Raw genomic sequence first — 20,100 nt, forward strand, 5'->3', positions numbered from 1 at the left:
AGGGATTTCTGTCGGCAATGTAAATCTGCCACGTAATAACATGGCCCATTTTGATCACATCACCGCTTGACAGCGCACAGCTAGCTGCGGCAGACCTGCATGTAGACTGATGGTCATACCACGGTGGTCCGGGAAAAATACTTACCATGAAACTCGGACATTGCGACTGTGTGCATTTTATAGCGGTGATATAGGGTTGTCAGCTGCCAGCAGAACACAACACGCGTGGGATTTCGGTTTCGATTATTTTCGGTCGCCACCCTCCTCCCCGCCCCCCCCCCCCCCCCCCCGACAGATCGGCCGGTGCGTGCTGTCGTCATACCTTACATTTTGACGAAAATATGTGCATAGAGCTACTTTAGATCTCGTCATGGTCATCGTCGGACATTTTTGTGACATCACCTTGTGGGGTCAGGTCGGACTAAAGCCGCAGTTACTCAAGCGTGTTCCATATCATTTTTAGTGACGTCTCGAATGATCGTACTGCGGGGCGATAAGCCCCAGATCAGCTAAATTCCGGTAAAACTAACGTTGGAAATTTGTTGTTCGTCACAGATTATCCTATCGTCAATCAGCAACTTAGTGTGCAGAGTACACCTTCCTTTCTGGTTCCACTGACCCGTGCATTGATGCGTATAACCTATTTGCATATAATCAAGCTGCTGATGACCTGATCGCTTCTGACCATTAAATAATTTGAAAGTTAACTTCACGGGAATCGTTTCAAAGGGGGTTCATCATCACTCTGGACATTCCAACGATACATCATTCAGACAAGGCGGGACACGCATGCCATCAGCTCCAGTTCGAATGGAGCCCTGAGCCGAACCCTGATCTCAATGCCATTCGCTTCAAACTTGGAAACAAAAGTCCAAAAAACAGGTGCGCCTCTGCGTGACATGAGCTTTTGTGAATGCTGGCAAGCAGCTACATCACTAGTACAATACAATGCGACCGAATTAGGCAAACGGATCACCCAGCGTGTGCCGCTTGACTCCTGGGTCCCATCTGTCAACCGATGACGCCGCGTCACATCACGCCGATGGACGCGGAGCATCAGGCAAGTTGACTGGTTTCGGTGACTGCTGCCGTCACTGTTCGGCAGTGCCAGGGGACACAGCAGGATCACGTGATACAGCGGGACCAGGAGACTGGCTGCCGATACGACGAATAGGTTTCACAGAAAAGCATGATAAAATGACGTATGTATCTGAAGCATATAGGCATGATCACAGCGAATGGCCACCTGCGCCTTAAACGGTAGAATCCGGTGTACGGGGAAGCCAGGTAATTCGGACAGATCGAATATTAGATTGGTTTGGAAATTGGTAACCGAAGTCATGAAAAATTGCTGCATTTTCAACGGTTGTAATCCTATGCTGCACCCTGCTGTGGGGAAAACTTGTATTCGTAAATTTCCAAAAAGCTGTGCTCCATCAAAATTGCGGTTTTCTTTTTAAAAAATGAACCTAGCGACTTGTCCATGCTATGAGACCTCGAACTACATCATGTGGACCACGTTTGCTTGATTTCGCCAAAACTGGACCTAGTTTGACCCTACCTGATGACCGCCGTGAAAAAGTCATGAAAATGTCGAAACGTTGACAAAGTCCTTAGAACCGCTATGGTTATTGACTGTCGATTCACGGTAATCGATCCACGAGTGTCTATTCACGGGTGTCAATTCACAGCTGTCGATCCGCGGGTGCCGGTTTGTATTGTGTTGTGAGCTTCCAAGAATATTGACTTGGGCTTTCCAATGTTGCTTTGCCCCCCCCCCATTGTTTTGGGCTGGAATATTGCAAAAACGTTAGAGATAGTTGATCTATTTACAAAAACGATCTTCATAAATCCCTCCTTGATGTGGTGTCGCCATGGAGGGGGCAGCAGGATGATTTAAAGCCGCAACCGCAATATTATGTCCTCAGTTGAAGGGAGCCTTAGGCATTGGGTAACCCATTTTATACCTTTGTTTCGTGAAATGTAAGTCGAAACGCTTTTTATCCCGTAACCATGATATTGACGCCACTCATTTTGTTGTTGTGAGTCCTCATAGGACAACAAAATTGGATCATAACTTTTTATTTGGGCGTGGCACCGATAGTTCAGGTTATGGGTCCAGTTCAGTTACAAAATGAGAGACCATACAGGAAACGACAATGTTGGCAGGTCAAATTATTAATCTGATCCCGTGCTGAACATAGTTTATTGCTAGCACTCTAAGCACTCGCCCGGGTGACCGGTTGGAAAGCTTTCGCTCGGGTGGGTGGGGTTGGGGGGGGTCAAATTGACCCCCCCTTTACTGAGATCTCAGGACCTAAGAGAGCTAGAGATGCTAAGTTCACAAGGTGTGTTAAACTGTACGTGAACTCACCTTAGTCAAAGTTTGAGTTTCCTAGATCATTCCTAGAAATTGCCTGCGCTGAAATCATGGCCTGAGTTTGAGCTGCCATAGGCTAGCGACCTTACAAGATACATCTAAATTTGCAATGCCAGATAATCCGTTATTCAGTTGTCTACAGCCACGCAAAATTGGGGGCGACTACGCCGCGCTGTTCGGAAACGATTCAGGAAAAACCTTCGGGGAGTCAGTTTGACCCCCACCCTCACCCGAATGGGTGCTACCCACCATCACATTGTTACAATACACCTTCACAGATCCAGTTTGCCTCGGTCCCTTATCTAAATAGCACGAAGGGACCTTTACCGTGCCATGCGACCACACGAAAGTCGGCCGTCCTCTAACCAGGCTGACGCTATCAAGTCGACAGCTAGATTGCCTTCGATGCTGGCCCTCCGTGCCGACCATTGGAGTCTATGCGTGGCAATACACGCTCTTTCGGAGCATTGTATGCACTGCAGCCAACGGGCTCGCAGGAAGGTGATGCCTGTAAATTGCCTCTTCACCAACTAATTTTGTCAAAAAATATCCATGTGACATAAAACGCAGTCACGCTCAGTTGAATGTGGATAAATACATGACAACATTAGTAGAAACAGTGGTATTAGTTTTAACACCCCCACGCTTTTTGAGAACGTTTGAGCTCCATCTCAACTCGCGTGGCTAGTGTGTTTTACAGTGGGTGTGAAGCTGCGTCCTCCTATTTATGGGATTTCAGCGATTCAGGATAAAATCAGGCTTACGGGTTGCAAGGGTATCAGGTTTCAGGTGCATCGCAGTGTGCAGCAGATCAGAATGCAGCTTAATCATTCGCAATCTTACGCATTTAAATCAAATGTATTTTGTAAGCTGGTGATTTATCCCTTTCTTTTGTTCATAAAAAATAGCCAACATGAAATTGAAATGGCTTATATAATATGACATGCATTCCTTCAATGGGAATTTACGTGCACCTTAGGCAGTACAAGCAGAGGCCGTAAAGGCCAGCTGGGCTCACCCCGACCCCGGTATAGTGAAAGTGGCCCCTGCTCCAGCCGGACTTCAGACTAGTCATGACCTCCGGCATAGCGGAGGTGGCCAATGCTGGTGTCGGGCTCGTCCGGAACCGAAACTACTTCAGTCGGCTGTCTCCACCCGACATAATCGAGGTGGTCATTGCTCCAGCGAGGCTCGTCCGACCACGGCATAGTGGAGGTGGCCTCTGCTCCAGCCGGTCAGGACGAGCCAGGCTGAGGTAGAGGTCACCTCATGCATGCCTGGGGTCGGGACGAGCCCGGCTAGAACAGAGACCACGTCCACTTTACCGAGGGTTGTGACTAGTCTGGAGTCCGACTGGAGCAGAGGACTCCTACACTATGCCGTGGGTTGTGGCTGGTCTGGAGTCCGGCTGGAGCTGAGACCACTTCCACTTCACCAGGGGTCGGGATGAGCCCGGCTGGAGCAGAAGCCGTTTCCACCGGCGTGTAGTCGGCTGTCTGCAGCGCAGATCAATAGCCCGCTGCCGGGATTTGGCGACCAACGAAACGGTGCTGCAGACTCAAACCAGACAAAAATAACGCCCACGTACCCAGTCCCCGAGGCTACTGAAACCTGACTGAGCAATGAGCTGGATAATCAGATCTGGACTTTGGCATATGCTCCTCTTCATGATTATTTTGCAATGTGTTGTACCCAGTGAGTGAGTGTCGTAACGAACCGAGCATACCAAATGTTGCAACAAATCGGAGACATTAAAAGCCACCTCGTGACGGAGGAGCAAACCAAAATTCAAATGATGAAGAAATATTGGCTTGCGCATTCCTCCAGTCTAGGACCAAGGCTGCCTTTACGGTTCCATTCTTACGTCATCATTTCCAAGATTTTTACTTTATTTCTATTTTTGGTTGATCGAAATTAACGTACGGTCTTCGGTCTACTAAAGTATTTCAAGGCTTTGGTTCGTTACAACGTTCGGCAGGCTCAGTTCTTTAAAACACACGCACTCGTCACAACACATTATAAAAAAGGATATAGTAGACGATGCTACGTGGTATGCTATAAAATGCGATATTACGAAGCATCTATAAAATACAATACTGCAAAATATTGTGCGACGAAATACTATGCAATAAAATACGATGTGGTAAAATATGATGCCATCAAATACGTACGCAAAGAAGCGATGAATACAAAGCACGTTCTAAACTGAAAACGGAATGTGTCAAACCCAGAGCACCTATGCAAAGAAGAGTAGAAATAAGTTGTAAGTACATCGGATCCACGTCGAATGTAGAGATCACACACGTACACACATATGACGTATAATCACACAGTTAACCAGCATGGGCTTAAAGTTAATGCGCATGACCCAACGTTTGCGTTTTGAGATGCGAGCCCTTAATCCCTCAAAGATGAAGACATAGTGGTGGCCGAGAACAGGCAGTTCCAAGTTTCCGCGGCACTGCAAGGAAAGGTTCGTTTTGTGACTTCTAATCTGTACCTGGGCAGGTGGAGAGACATTGACATAAAAGAGTGCGTCTCTCTTAATGAGACAGAGGAGCGTGGCGTGAAAGGAACTTGGGCAAGCGCTTTGAATGCTTTCAGCACATCCCTCTCTTTCATCAAGCTATCAATCAGTAATCAGTCAAAAGTCGCTGGCAGCCAGCTGAGCACGTATCTACAAGGCAATGGCATTCTCAGCCCTGCTCAATATGCCTGCCGGCGGAGTCACTGCACTGAGGGCGCTCTGCTTGTCGCTGTCGGAGAGCTGGCGAGGAGCGTCGACAGCGGAAAGATAACTTCGCTAACTACTGTTCACCTGTCTAAGGCTTTTGACAGAGTTAATCATGGTTTGCTCATAAAAAAACTTCAGGAGTACGGCGTTGGACACTGGTTGGTTCAAAAGTTATTTGAGTGGTCGGAGACAGGTGGTGCGTGGAGGAATGACGAACTTACCGGTAACCACGGCGTGCCCCAGGGATCCATAGTCCGCCCATTATTATTCGCCCCATTCACAAACGATTTGCCCAGTCACCTGTCACATGGACGCCTCATCTCTGCGAACTTCAGACTTGGTTCAGGGCTAACTCACTGAAAATGAGCAAGTACAAAACTGACTTTGTTCTGATAGGCTCAAAACATGATTTAAAGAGAACCAATGATCTTCACTTTGCGATGGATGGAGAAATTATCTCACCTTCACGGCACATCAAATTTCTCGGTTCGTGGAGTCGACGCTCTCGTGGGAAAACCATGTCGCCAAAATCGTACAAAAATGCAACGGAATCTTAATCTCGTTCTACCGCATGAGGCATTGAGTGGCACCCGATGTTCTCAAAATTATGATCAAAGCCCACGTTCGCCATACAAAACTTACTGTTCATGCGTATTGGGTGATGTGATCAAGTGCCAGGAGCAAAGGATTTTTAAAAAATTCAAATGTTGCTACCAGAATTGTGTCTGGCATAAAACGCAGCCAGAACATAACACCGGATCTAGAACCCCTAGGTTCCCTGGAATGATGACTTGGTGAAAGAGAGGGACGTGCTAAAAGTATTCAAAGCCCTAAAATGCAAAGAACCACCCCCGTTGTTTAATCTCTTTTTAAGCCACGTTCCCCTCTTTCACTAAGGGAGACGCGCTCTTCCATGGCGATGTCTCTGCGCCTGCCCAGGTGTCGATTGGAAGCCACCAAGCGAGCCTCTCCTCATCGTGCCACGGCAACTTGAAACCGCCTGCCTCCGACCACCACTTTATCCTCATCTCTGACTTTTGGGGGATAAAAACTCACATTTCAAAACGCAAATGTTTAGGTCGTGCGCCTTAGTTTTAAACCTATGCTGGTTACCTGTGCGATCGTATCACATTTTTCGTGTCGTATTTTATATTATCGTATTCTTTAGTCTAGTTCATAGTATCGTAATTTACAATATATTTCGTGGCATCGCCTGTTATATATATATATATATATATATATATATATACAAGTGCATATAACAACATATATACATATATATGGATATGTGTATATATATATATATATATATACATATATGTCTATCCATCTATACATATATGTATATTGTAATGTGTTGTAACGTGTTTTCGTAGTGGTGCTGTGAGCGAAAGTTGTAACGAGCCGAAACCTGAAAAGCCATCTCACAGATGGTTGTCGAGCAAAATAAAATGAAAATTCGGGCCCATTGATGAAGATTACTTCGAGAAGTGCCATTGCAGGACAGATTTAAACTCAAGGTGGCGGTGCTTAGGCATATGTTACTTAGCTGTAACTGTATTAGTTTTAGTTGGTTATTGATGGCAGTCTTCCCTTGCATTGTTATCTGGTCGGGCTGAATACGTTGTTCTTACTTATTGGCATACAGGCTAAACAACTAATTAAATTCATACGCAGTCATGATCGAGGGAGGAGTGCAACAATTAATTTTGTCTGTCGCGGTGCCTCAGTTAGTTAGAGCACCTGCCTGCCGACCCACCCGCGCATGGCGGGGTGAGTTCGAGTCACTTAAGGCGCTTGCTATTTGCGCTTGACAGGCATAGCCTGCGGCCGGTGGCAGCGGCCGCGCTAAAGGTCAATTGACGCCAGAGGGCAGGACGGACCGTGCCGAGCATAGCGGCACGTTAAACTTTCGCCTCCAAACTCTGCCGTTGCCTGGAATTGCGCGATCGGATGGCAGGGGCCAGGGCTCACACAACAAGCACTGCTTAGCGTGAGCTCTGACTCAAAGGGTTCGGATCAAATTCAAAAAGATAAAATAAAAGAATACTGTACCAAAGTCGGCACTGGCTTTCCAAAAGAAGGGCTCATACTGCAGCGAAATCACGCTTAAATAAGATACGCTTAATTTTACGAACTATTTGTGGTGCAGTTGCATCTCCAGCATGAAATTGTATGCCCCCTGTTGTCTCTAGTTTGTTGGTATTTTTATCCATGCCTTTGTTTTATTGTTGGTGTATTTGTTTTGTTGTTGCTTTCACTCAGTGTTGTGCGTGCACTCTGAGAGCAATTGCCATGCCAAATGCATTGCTAGCTCTAGCGAAACCTCAGGAATGGTAACGTTTAATAACAGCAACGGGTAGTGTGGCTGCATCGCCGTCACGACGTAATAAGGATATCAATTTTAATTATCTTGGAGTCCAAATTACGCTGTCAACGCATAGCAACAACGATATGTTTCTTCCCTGCAATCGCTACCACTGTTGTAATAACAACGCCCGTACGCACCACTATTGGTGCAAAAAGATTTGTCATCGGCCCAGCTGGCAAGGGATGTAACCGACAAGCTGGTTGGTTGAAGTTTGAATTAGTGCGTCACATGGATCATATGATATTCCCATACCCAACGCCAAAGTGCACCGCGAAAAGAGCCACTGTGGCAAACGCCATAGGGGAAAAATCAAAGCCATGGCAAAACGTTTCGTTGAACGCGCGCGATGAAAACTTAATGTTTGCATATATCTTCGTCTAAACAGAGTGTTCCGAGCTTTTGTAGCATTTATCCCATAACCATTTTGACACATAAGTATGCTGCAAACATTACAGAACAGACACGTTGGAAAAAGTCAGGCAAATGAAATTCACTATGTTCATTGTAGTGAGCAAGAAGTGAAATGAGATGTCTCCATCAGGGACTGCTACTTCCAATCGAAATTCGGAGCTATTCGGAAGGGTCTCGAGAAAACCAGTATTACTAATCAAATGGTACCCCTGATTTTACAAAAGAGTCGACTATTTCCTTTAAGCCTAAAAAAGCAGTGTTCGTTATAGCCCGTTTTGAAATGGTGGTGCAAAGTACTTAATAACGGCCATTGTTCTCGACACCACAGGAAGCCGACAATGCCCGGTTAAGATTTAAGTTGTTTTTAAAGATTTCAACGTGATTTCCTACGCCACCTGGAAGTAACGTTATGCTGTGCAGCACCAGTTATGCTGCGCAGTTACGCTGTGCAGAAAGTAATGTAACTCCCTCCGCCAGTGGAGCAGCAGAATTCGTGACGGGAATTGATTGAGGGATGATTGCTACCATGATCTATTGATACCATGATTGCTACCATGATTTGCTACGGGAGAGGGAGGGCTGATTTCTATGAGTTTGCTCCAGGCCCATTGGCAGGACATAAGCATTGCGAACAAAATAAGAGACCCAAAAACTGTATCAGGTACATTCCCTAACGCATCACTGAGCTAAAGATGTTAGGTTGCCGTTACTATGGACGTAGATGCTAGGCACTTATAGGAGAGCATGCCACCTTTTTGCACTTCTTGCTTATTGTTAGATCAGACGCGTCCGATTCAACCGGCAGTGCCAGCTTTGTGGAAGTATTTCTTAGTCCTTCTGAACAGCTCAGAATTTCGATGTGAGATCGTCGCCTCTGCGGGAGGAATCTCGTTGGACTCCTTGCTCGCCACGATGAAAGTTGTACATTTAATTTGACCTGTTTTTTTTCTAACGTGCGTGTTGTGTAATGTTCGCAACGCTCTAATTTGTCAAAATGCTTGTGCAATAAATCCTACTAAAGCTCGCAGCATTCTTTTTCGAGCAAAGAACGCCAACACGCCAACACGGAACTATTATCCCGCGAATTAAATAAAACGTTATACTATGGGTTTGATTTCTCCCCTATTGTGCTAGCCAGAGTGGTTCTTTTCGAAGCGAGCGTTGGCTTTGGTAAACGCAAAAGTATAACATGGTATATACTGACACACTGGTCCAAACTTCAACCAACACGCTTCTCAGTAACTGACCCCTGCCGCCCGCTGTGGCAATCACAAACGTCCATGCGTACTGAAGTTATTGATACCAGTAGAGGTGGCGCTTCTAAGCCCACAGGCCCGCAATGTGCGGGTAAGATTAGCTTAAAAGTGGTATCTCTGATCTGCGTACGGTAAATATTCACTGCCTTCCCCCTAGCCTTGGTACCAAATTACGACCGTTGGGCCGTAATTTGGTGTTTTATGATGGATTTAAATGGCACTGATCAAGCTACAATATCATTGCCCATGATACTGTCAATGGGACTTAAAACAAAAATAGTGCTCACGATCATCAGATTCCGGACGTTTATTCAGTATTGTCGCGGTGAAAAACTGTACACGAACCTGCCGTGTGTTCGAGCAGTTTTTTCATCACCACCACATTCCTCCCTTGTTACGATTCTGTTACGCTCAGTCCCGGTCCTCTCCTGCCACCCCATGCGAAACGTACCTAATTCGTGGACGACCCCTCTTTGATTATAACTCTCTTTGATTTCAGGCGACATTCTGCCGCAGCCAGCTCGGGCTGAGTTCTACCTAATTTACATGACCTTGTAACTTCGAATGTCTCGCCGACTCGAATTGTGGGCAATGCGACCCATTGTTTGAAGATAGCGTCAGTCAAAATTGGAATCGACAACGCCGCGCGCCTGCCCGCCAATCACCGAAGGTCCAGTAGCTTCTGGACATCCCTGATTGGTTGCGACTGAACGTGGGAACGATGCTAATGCGTTTGGTTTCGACTTTGAACGCCTGACTGGCTGATCCTTCGTGGGAGAAGGAGCATGTAATTCCACTCCATTCTTTGCTCCATTTCAACGGATTGAGAGAACGCGGACAATCACGTGATGCAGTCAGTGTCATCGTACTTTGAGTTGGCGGTACACTCGAAGCTGTGGGGTCCATGCAAATCATGTGCTTGTTCCCATGCATCATTGCAGGGGTGAAAAGTTACCGATTTACATGATATGATCGCTGACAAAATGGACACGTTTGCAAGCTTCTTGGTGACAAAATTGCGAAAGTAGAAACAAACTTCGCCAGACCATCCCAGTTACGAAACTCAAAGCTTAAAGGGAATGTTTCACATTTGAAAACATTGAAGCAAGCATCATACATATATAATGAAACAAGCTTATCTATTAGTATGCTTTTTAAGTGAAAAAGGCTGCTGTAGACAGCACAGTTCTCTGTTTAGTAAATCTGTTCCTCAATGCTTCATAGTTTGGTTACGTCATCGCATCTTGCACAACATTGATTGAGAGCCATTTGACGGCCGTCATATCTGGAAATCGCGCTCACGAACGGCAGGTATGAACGCCTCGACAATTGTTTTTTCTTGGCCTTGATCGCCGCATGACTTGCGGAATGGCAAGATTTGAATGATGTTATCATGACGTCAGGAATGCCAAGGTGACTTTGATATACTCTACCCGATATATCTTTTCCAATTTTCGCGGAGTTTAGCTCAGAAACTAAATAGGCTCAGGTCTTAAGAGGGATACAATTTTGAATTGCAGCGAAAGATATTCCAGATGGCTAGTTCAGGTCAAAACCCCATATAAATGTAAGGCACTCCCTTTCATGTTGATTTGTACTCGCAAACGTCAGCAGCGTGAGATTGTGTAAAGAACGTGCGGAAACATTAACGTTTCACTGCATGAGCAAGTTGAGTCACAAAATACTTCCAGACGTAGAAGCTTAAATCAGGATAGCTTTTATCAGGTGAAAGCGTATATTATAAATTACACTATATCAGTACTAACGTTACAGTTCAGTGCTGGCACAGTGCTTTTCCAATGCCCCTCAGGTGAACGCTTTTCACAGGCTTGTCAGCCAGGATTCACTTCACATACTAGAGTATAAAACATCACATAGCTACGCATATCACTAGCCGTAAGAGTCGTAGCTGGCCTCAGTATCTTGTGACGAACTTGATCAGTCTGTTTCGTGGCGTTTCAAATTATGACATCTGAGACGTCGAATGCTCGCCTCGCCGTTATGAAATGGGCTCAGTGCAGGGCTGTACGCTGCCCATGGTTGTTTTTGTGTCGTGAGAAACTTATTGACTTCAAGGACGTAGCTAATTTTCAGTTTCTTCACGGCACTGTAGGCTCTTTTAAATATCTGCCATGGAGTGTGTCCCTGGTAGTAATAGCGTTAGAAAGGTCTGCCGATCTAAGAGGTCCGTTGTTTGTGGACACCTGAGCTGCAGCTTCAGACGTCAACGGAAGGTGCTGGAACGACACATGTCAAGGATTCATCGGAGACTGGCAGGAACAGAGGCTTAGGGGGTAAGAGGCTGAGCATCGCTGCATAGGCCTCGCACACTACCAGCCGCACCGCAGATTTAGTGATCTAGCCGGTTGACATGCGTGGGATAACACATTTTTAATTGCATTATATATATATATATATATATATATATATATATATATTCAGTGACAATAGGTGTATCTTAAATGTTTTTTTCAGAAGGGCCCTTTGTCTCGGGCCGTTCTTTTTTCTGCGAGGTTCTCAGCGTCGACTCGTGACTAGCTTGACTATCTCCGTAATCGACTAAGATGAACATGAACACAATCGATAATTCTCGAGTGACATGATTTGCACAGAAGCCGAAAATCTTGCAAAAAAAGAACATCCCGAAACCAAAAGACCCCTCTAGAGTCCTCGTAAAATGTGGGTGTCTGCAAACATCAAACCGACGCCCATATGGTCTCTGAGGGCTCTCGATGGTTTTACCCATTTTCAGTCGTCATGCTAATAAACTTGCAAAATACGACCATGTAACATATTTCCACATTTCCACCGAAACCAACCAGAGACAAAAACAAAAACATTCGGATAAACGTAGCGACCCAAACGTGTGTAGTCATAGCGTATCCAGCAGAATAGCAACTCTGTATAAGAACAACAGGACGACGCATCTCAGCAGATGTACGCACTCCGCGGCAAAATGACGCGTCTCCATCGACATATGCCGGAGACGCGTCACAACACAATGTCGTGTCGTCGGAACACAGCACAGCAGAATAACGCACCTCACAGCTGAATGGCGCATCCCCTAGCAGAAAATCGTTTCCTTTAGAGGAGCAACGCATTCCATGGCAGAACGACGTACTTCTATTGGCATATACTGAGGACAAAAACCAAAACTTCCAAATCAGCGTTAAAACAGCCTTGTGCGGTCATATCACGGCACAACAAGACGACGCATCTCATTCAGAACAATAGAACATTATCCACAGCAGAACGTCACGTCCCATAATAGTACGACACATCTCCATCGCCATACGCGTGAGATCAGATTTCCAAATCAGCCATGACGCAATCTGGCGTCAGCTTTCAATGACACTTCAGCACCGCACGCAGTCACTGGGCCTGCGTGTCAGCACCATCGATCGGCAAGCTTCTCTGTGCCCTCTTGATTTATGCCCGTTTCTTGGCCAGAGCCCAGTACGAACTTGGCACAACACCGCAGTCACACATCCGCAGCACGAAGTGTTGGAGGAAGGTGCTGGCCGGGCGACGCTCGCCTCGGTCCAATGGCTGAGCGAGGAGCGTGCGTGGTACCGCCCACAGCAGAACGGCAGGCACTATCCCCTGCACTTCCGCCGCTGTCATCTCCTTGGCCTCCACAGGAAAACGGTCTTCCGGTCAGGTCACTAGCCTCGGCTGCCGGCTGTCCCCGACAGCTTGGAACAGGTCAGTGCACAGCACTGAGGTGTCCACAGCAATCGCGGATACGAGTAATATTTGACATCGGACCCAGCTTAGACCTGAGTGGTTACAGGGACCACAGCCAGGATTGAACGCTTGCAGAGAGAGGGGGGAGGGGGGGAGGGGGGCGTGGGACGGCGGTGCCAGAAGGGCAAGGTGGTAGCCAGGGGCGGGCCAGTGAGAGCCAATTAAAGGAGCAAGCAACAAATGCACGATGAATATTTTTGCTGTGATAAAAAATTCATCGTTTTGGAGATGGGAAAATTACTCAGCCACATTGTCACAGCACAAAATAGCTGCAGAGCTTTGCACGATCTACCGTTTAGTAATAATTGTCGTGCTCACAGGTATAATGCATCAGATGCAATAGCAATAGCACATTTAAGTGACAGGTAATCAGGGGCGGATCCATGATTGCGTTAAAGGAAGAGCCGCGCTTTACTGTGGTGTCTCCTGGAACTTGTGCCCCTTACTCCCCCCTACCTCACATAGAAGGTCCCTGGATTTCGACCACTTCATTTTTGGATTCTTCTCTCTTAATCAGGAATCTCCTCCGCACATTGTGAAAGGCTAGACTTAGTTGGAAGATATGTACATGGCATGGCACGCATTTTTCCCCCAGGGACTGCTGGATCGTATCATTCCGAGACTTCAGAGAAGATTGGCAAAATAAGCTAAGGTTGGCTGCTAAAAAACAACGAAGGCAGACCAGATAACACGGTTCGAATGACTAGGCATCGTCACCTTACGTACAATGAAATTAGCGCAGTCGCATTTTTTAGGTCACTGACCTTATCATTAATAGCTAAATGCGAAAGCAGCAACTTGTACAGGAATTCGGAATTGCAATGGCATAAGTGATATCGCATGCCACGAATAGAGCTAAATGCTGTTGGTTGTAGCAAAAAAAGAAGTCATTGATAGTTGTAGAATATTGACGCAATACACTTTCTGGTGTTAACAGAAGGTACTTGGAATATGTTACGTATTTTGTTTTGCTAGTATAAAAATATGATAAACTTGAGCTGGATGTTTCGATCGCTATGAAATACAATAAATGCAGAAATTCGGCTTGCGGAATGTGACTCAAGCGATGCATAAGGCATGTGGACTCCTCAGATTCAACATACAAAATATATATGATATTCTGCGCCGCTGGTATGTAAAATCATCTTGCATTCGGGCGTAAAATACATAGGTTATGCTGCTGCTGTCGGTGGCGAAACTCTTAAGAAACATTGCCATCTCGTATGCTTCGAACTTTGACATTCGTATCTGTTTGGTCACGCCAGTATCAAACCAAATATGGCAAAGGGAACGCGCAAACTTGTTGCTGTGAAGATGCGTGTTTACTGTTACTCCCCCAAAGAAATTTATCGTACACGATGTTTCACACACCACAACAAGGTAACTAAAATGCCCCATCTCCGACCAGGCATATGCACTGGTAGCTTGTCCAGTTTTCCATCCGTGGACCGTTGAAATGAAAAACATAATTATCATTTCAATGAATTATGCTTTTCATCACGCCCAAGCGAAACGACTAATTTGTACTTTGTTTTTTATATACACAAAACCATTTATATATGGGCCAGCAAATCAGAATCAAATTCGTTTCACTCACACTTCAATCTACCCCAGTCAATTGCATTGGCTTGATTGCAGACATATTCAGCAGCTATTGTTATTGCCTTACACAGTTGTCTGCACACTGGCGACGGATCTTGCTCTAGATATTGTCTAATGTAATATGTACGTTGCGCTTCAGCTTCGGCGCGTCCAAATCACACTGGCCTTCGCGGCCAGACTTGTGAATGGGGTGCGGCTCTTGGAGCACATCTCGCCAGTGCTGCAAGCGTTGGCTGAACAAAAATGGAGGAGATGCGTGCGCCGCCCCGACTGTGCGCAGGTGTAGAAAACCTTTTTTGCAGCCAGTATCCCCCAGCAATATCGGACATGCTTGCTCGTCGCGTCCATGCGCCGTTGCGTGGCACCCGTGCCGCGGCGGCCGGGACGCCCCGGCTCCCCCGGCTGTTGACCGGCCAATGCTCGGCGGGAGTTGGCATACAGAGCCCCATCATCCTGAGAAGTCACGGCTACGAAGCTGGCCGCCGCTGATAGCAGCGCGTGATGTCGCTGCACAACTTTTGGGGTTGGTTTTGTTGAGGCGTGTGTGTGTGTGTGTGTGTGTGTGTGTGTGTGTGTGTGTGTGTGTGTGTGTGTGTGTGTGTGTTCATGGTGAGTATTTTGGGTGGTACCTGCGTTTTGCTTTTGCTGTTTCATTTCGTCGTGCTTTGCCTTGAGTTTTGCAGCGTTGTGTTAGCACTTGGGCTGAATTCGTAATAACCACCGCGGGGAAGAATTCTAATTGATGACTATGAAATTGATCGATCTATAAGTTTCCATCAAGAGCCATCTACAGTGTTAAAATTTAACAAAAATGTCGGTTTAATAGGCCGATCCCCTCCCCATGGGCTGTGCTGGCCTGAGCCGATTTCCGGGAATTCATCAAGGGCATACACAGATATTGTGAACTGAGGCACAGCCAGAGTCAAGCTAAGGGAGGGGCACACCGGTTAACAACGGGCCTGCTGGTGGCTAGGCAGTGGAGAATGCGCTCTCCACATGACCCCGAAATGTTCCGCCGGATCCGGTTTTTGGTCTGAAACTTCTTCGAGTGGAAGAGGATTTGCCTGATTTTATTGAGGGCGTCGTGAATTGTACGGCAGCGTGGATCGAAGTAGGATAACAAATCTCATTGGCATGCCCTTGCTCGCCTGGGGAAGTTAATCCTGTTGTAGAATCCGTCGGCGAAGAATTGCGTAGAAGTTTTAAGCTAAGACAGTAGTAATAGCCTTATTCATCGTACAGGAAAATGTCAGCAGTCTACTGATATTCGTTTCGACAAAGGCATGTTGCCGAAATATCAACGCATCCATCCCTCTATTCTCCTGGTTTTCTACGAAGAACAGGGCTGTTACTACCGGCTTATTATGCATAATGTTCCTTGCAAATGCACTCAACAACTTACGTGGACGTTTTAAACATGTGCGTTCGCATTCTAGGGAGAAAGAACACCGAAAGAACACGAAAAGAACATATAGGCTGCGCAGCACCGGCCTCGTAGCTAACACCTTTACGGCGGACAACAGGCGAGCAAAAACGGCCACACACCCGAAAATGGTACTTTCGAACGCCTTGAGAAATCGACTCGTATGCGTGTGAAAGTATCCCAGGCAGTCATTCTATGAGTGCGACATTCAGCTCGATACTCAGAACGGATTAACCCGTACAGCACCACAAGCTAATGACGTAATGGCGTAATGTATATTACGCGTGTTACTGAAACTGCTAATTCCGTTCAGATTATCAGTCTCAAAGGTCCAAAGCCGAAATTTTCTGTTCAGGACCTGAACGCCCCTTCGGCCCGGGGTTCCTAGCAGCTGCTATTCTGGCGATACGGGGACCACGCCTCCTGGTCGATCCGGGGGCCTTCAGAGGGTCGCATCAAGCGCTGCGCGATTCCTTTCCCTGGTACGGCAGGTCCTTCGACCAGCTTATCTGGCACGGGATCGATACAGCGGCCCTCACTGACGCAAGAGGACCTATTAACGACGTAAGGAGTCAAACAAGTGACGACAAGACACCAATTCAGCGTATCGGCCCCTGGTTAAAACCGCACGGAAGGCCCATCGTTTGGTACTGTGACCTGTGACTGACACAGAGCATTTCCGCTGTCTCATTGCGAAATCAAACCCTGCATCATCATTTATCCTTTCATCGTGAAACGGTCCCGAACCGATGCAAGAGGCCCTGTTATATTTGGGATTTTAAGCCGTTCCTGTTCAGGAAATGGGCCTCTGACCGACTTTGCACCCGATAATGATACAGGGTTTCCTGCTGGGTACTGTAATCCCCTGAGCAGCACAGGGACTTTTCACTATTTCAGGGTCCCAACCAATGCAGGAGGCCTTCTGATTGACATTCGCAGGCTCGCCCTTGCCGATCCCTGGGAATGAGCCCCCTGGGACCTAGACCGGCACGGAACCGGCTGTTAGGTATGAGTGGTCTCAGTCCACTGAAATAGGACCAGCACTGTCTCAGGAGGCCCCAGTTGGTGCAAGAGGCCTTCTAAATGACATTTTAGGGTCGGTCCCTGGGCTGGTCTCCCTTGCATATGCCCTCCGGCCTGTCCCTTTGACCCTCCGACCGGGCCCTTTGTCGTGTGCCCCATAAGCGTTAGTATTTGGCTCTTCCAGGAAAAATGATAATTTTGGGCCATTTGTGGTCCCCTGGAATTTGTCGTCAATCGAAAATACATGTTCTGCCGTACTCTGTGGTGCCTCTGGAATTGGGTACCCCGTGCAAACCAAATTGATGGTGCCTCAAAAAGAAAGGCTTTTGGTGCCCTCCATCGAGGAGGCCGATCCAGGATTTCGTCAGGGTGGAGGACAAAGCATTTGTGATGCCCCTATATTTGGTGTCACTTGAAATTTGCGCTTCGGGGGTTTCAACGGCCCGCTTGAATTTGGTGTCCTTAGAGAAAGATGTTATGGTGTCCCGAAGTCAACGTTTTGAAGCCTCTTCGCCGAATGGCTGTCCAATGATTTAGTCAATGGAAAGGCATAGGCATTATGGCGCCCCTTGGAATGTGTTGTCTGCTGAAAACGAAGGTCTTGGGGCCCTTTGTGGTGCCAACCGGAGTTGGGTGCCTTTGGACAATAAAGGTTGTGATCCCCCAACTAGATATTTTTGGGCCCCTCCACCAAACGGACAAATCCAGAATTTTGCCGAACTGAACAGTAAAACAATTGTGGTACCCTGGATTTTGATTGCTTTGCAAAATAAAGGCGTTGAGCCCTTGAAATGCCCCGCCTTGATGAAGTGCCCCTTGAACATAAGGGTTGTGGTGCCAAGGAATAAAGGTTTTGGTGTCCAGTCAACTTGAAGATTTGGTGCCTCTCGAGGCACCAAAGCCTCGTGAGGCCCAAGGGGAGGGGCATGGGCTTCATGCAAATAGCTATATCATCGCCCTTGTGCAGAGCATCAAATGACGCAGAATAAAGATTATTACTGAGAGAGAACGAAATGGAACTGACTGAGAGGGCAATGAAACATTCACAGGTCAGATGGTGCCCCCCGTAGCAGTACTCAGTTTGGCGAGAACCTCAGGGCGGCTCCGTATCCTACTTGGATGATCCTTGAGGCGTAATGCACCAAAACTCCGCGGAAGTCTTGGGCATGAAAGAAAGAGCGCATGCTTTAAAACCATGACCAAGAAGTAAGTTCTAAGAACAGGAATCACAGGGAGAGTTTTGAGACGAAGGAAGGTCGAACACACGGTTTGCCAGGCCGCCTGTAAGGCAGTTTCCTCTCAGCATAACACCTGAGGTAAAGGACGACTATTTCTATTTGATCTGCACCTGTTTGATGTAATGCCAAACATTTCAAATTCTTGCAAAAAATAACATGAAATTAATACAAAAAATAATGACAAAACATGAAACCTGTCGAAAATTCAATGATGCCTCCCAAACATGAGCACAGTCAGGAGAGAGGTGCGGGCTTCCGTTCCAGACCAGGATTTTTCTTTTTTCACCACAGATGACAGAAGGCTCCCGAGAAAGTTAAAAATCCGCGTGATACGCACTCACCGAGTTCCGCACCCCTCCCTAATAAGACCACGGCCGCGGCTCTGCTCTCAAACAAAGTAGCATGGTTTATATGGGGACATAAATTGATTTACCGATTAAATTGTGGAGAACGACCCCCGCCCACCAGATCGACGCCTGCTCAGGACAGAGAATCTGTCTCTCCCGCTTGAGTCATGATCGGAGCTGCTTCGGGCATCTCCCCGGCTGGTCCGCCGCGTCTTACAGATTGGGTTAACCATACCAGCTGCCCCCCCCCCCCCCCCTCCCCCGTTACTGATTTCAGGGCGACAATGCGGCCATCAACCAGCCAGTTTAGTGCGGCGCATTTGCAAACCGCTAGTAGTAGTTCCGCATCATAGCCTAGGCATGGGAAATGCTCACTTACCATTAAATGGCTCCGACACCTCCCTCTTCCGGAGCCGGTGGCCGCAAAAAGCACGCTTAGCAAAAATGAGCGGTGATCTAAAATGTTCGACGCAAGAAGTGCGACACAAATTTATCTAACAAAGCTCAATGCACGCTGTTTTTATAAAGCAAAATCTCTCTAAAAAGAGACATAAAAATTTACTTTGGTTGCCATCTGACACCTGCAAAGTGCATGAAAAACGGTATTTTGAAACTAAGTAGGATAAAGCGTCGCAAAAAGAAAAAAGTACATTGGTCTCGACTGGATGCCACGATTGGTACGAAGTTTTATGTTGCTGGATCAATGATAGATCAAGGATCAAATTTCCTTACAATCGAACATTTCCTAGGTTTACATGCTTATATGTATGGAGCCATACCCGTAAATATCACGAAATCTGAACAAACGTGTTCCTCATTAAAGCAATGGCGTGGAGTTATATGTGTTTTGCGCATAGATTTATAATGCAGGGCTCCGTTAATGTCTGCCTGCCGCCCGTACCGGCCGCTGCTAATGTGGAGTGTCTCTAAAAAAACGTCGCTTCTCAGAACCCAGGAGTGCAAGGGACGTATTTTGGAGTCAAAACATGCGCAATGGAAGCCATGCGCGTGCCATGCGCATGGCATCACGCATGTTTTGGGTTTCACGAGGTTTAAAGCTGTGGCGACACAACATCCTGTGACCAATCACATGCTTAGATTGACGCCCAAATTCGCAACAGGGGTTTAGAAACGGTGGCACTTTTTGTAATGATTAAGATACCGGGGCGCAACCCCCCCCCCCCCCCCCCCCAACACCACCCCCGGTCTCTATAGCCTTGCTCTGGGCTATCGCTCTTCGTTTTCTGCATTTCTGTTGTGAACTCACGCTCCGCTATTTCCAACACCACCCTAGTATCGAAAATTTCAATAGAACAATTCTCGTCATTGCCCCCTGCAACTTCAAAATATGTCCAGACAACGTTCTTGAATCTTAACGGAAATCCTCATGGGGCATCAGGCGTGAGGTGTAATTCCCCAGGTGTAATTAGACTTGGTGTGTATTTTGCGTAATTACATTCAGCAGCTACTGTCTGTCATGTCTGCACCTGGTTCTCGACGCTGAACCGACAGCTTTCACAAGGTGACCACGATGTCACATTGCACAGCCTCGAAACGAAGCATGCAGC

Source organism: Pollicipes pollicipes, unplaced genomic scaffold (genome assembly GCF_011947565.3).
Source record: "Pollicipes pollicipes isolate AB1234 unplaced genomic scaffold, Ppol_2.1 Scaffold_3447;HRSCAF=4054_pilon_pilon_pilon, whole genome shotgun sequence".
Taxonomy (NCBI): domain Eukaryota; kingdom Metazoa; phylum Arthropoda; class Thecostraca; order Pollicipedomorpha; family Pollicipedidae; genus Pollicipes; species Pollicipes pollicipes.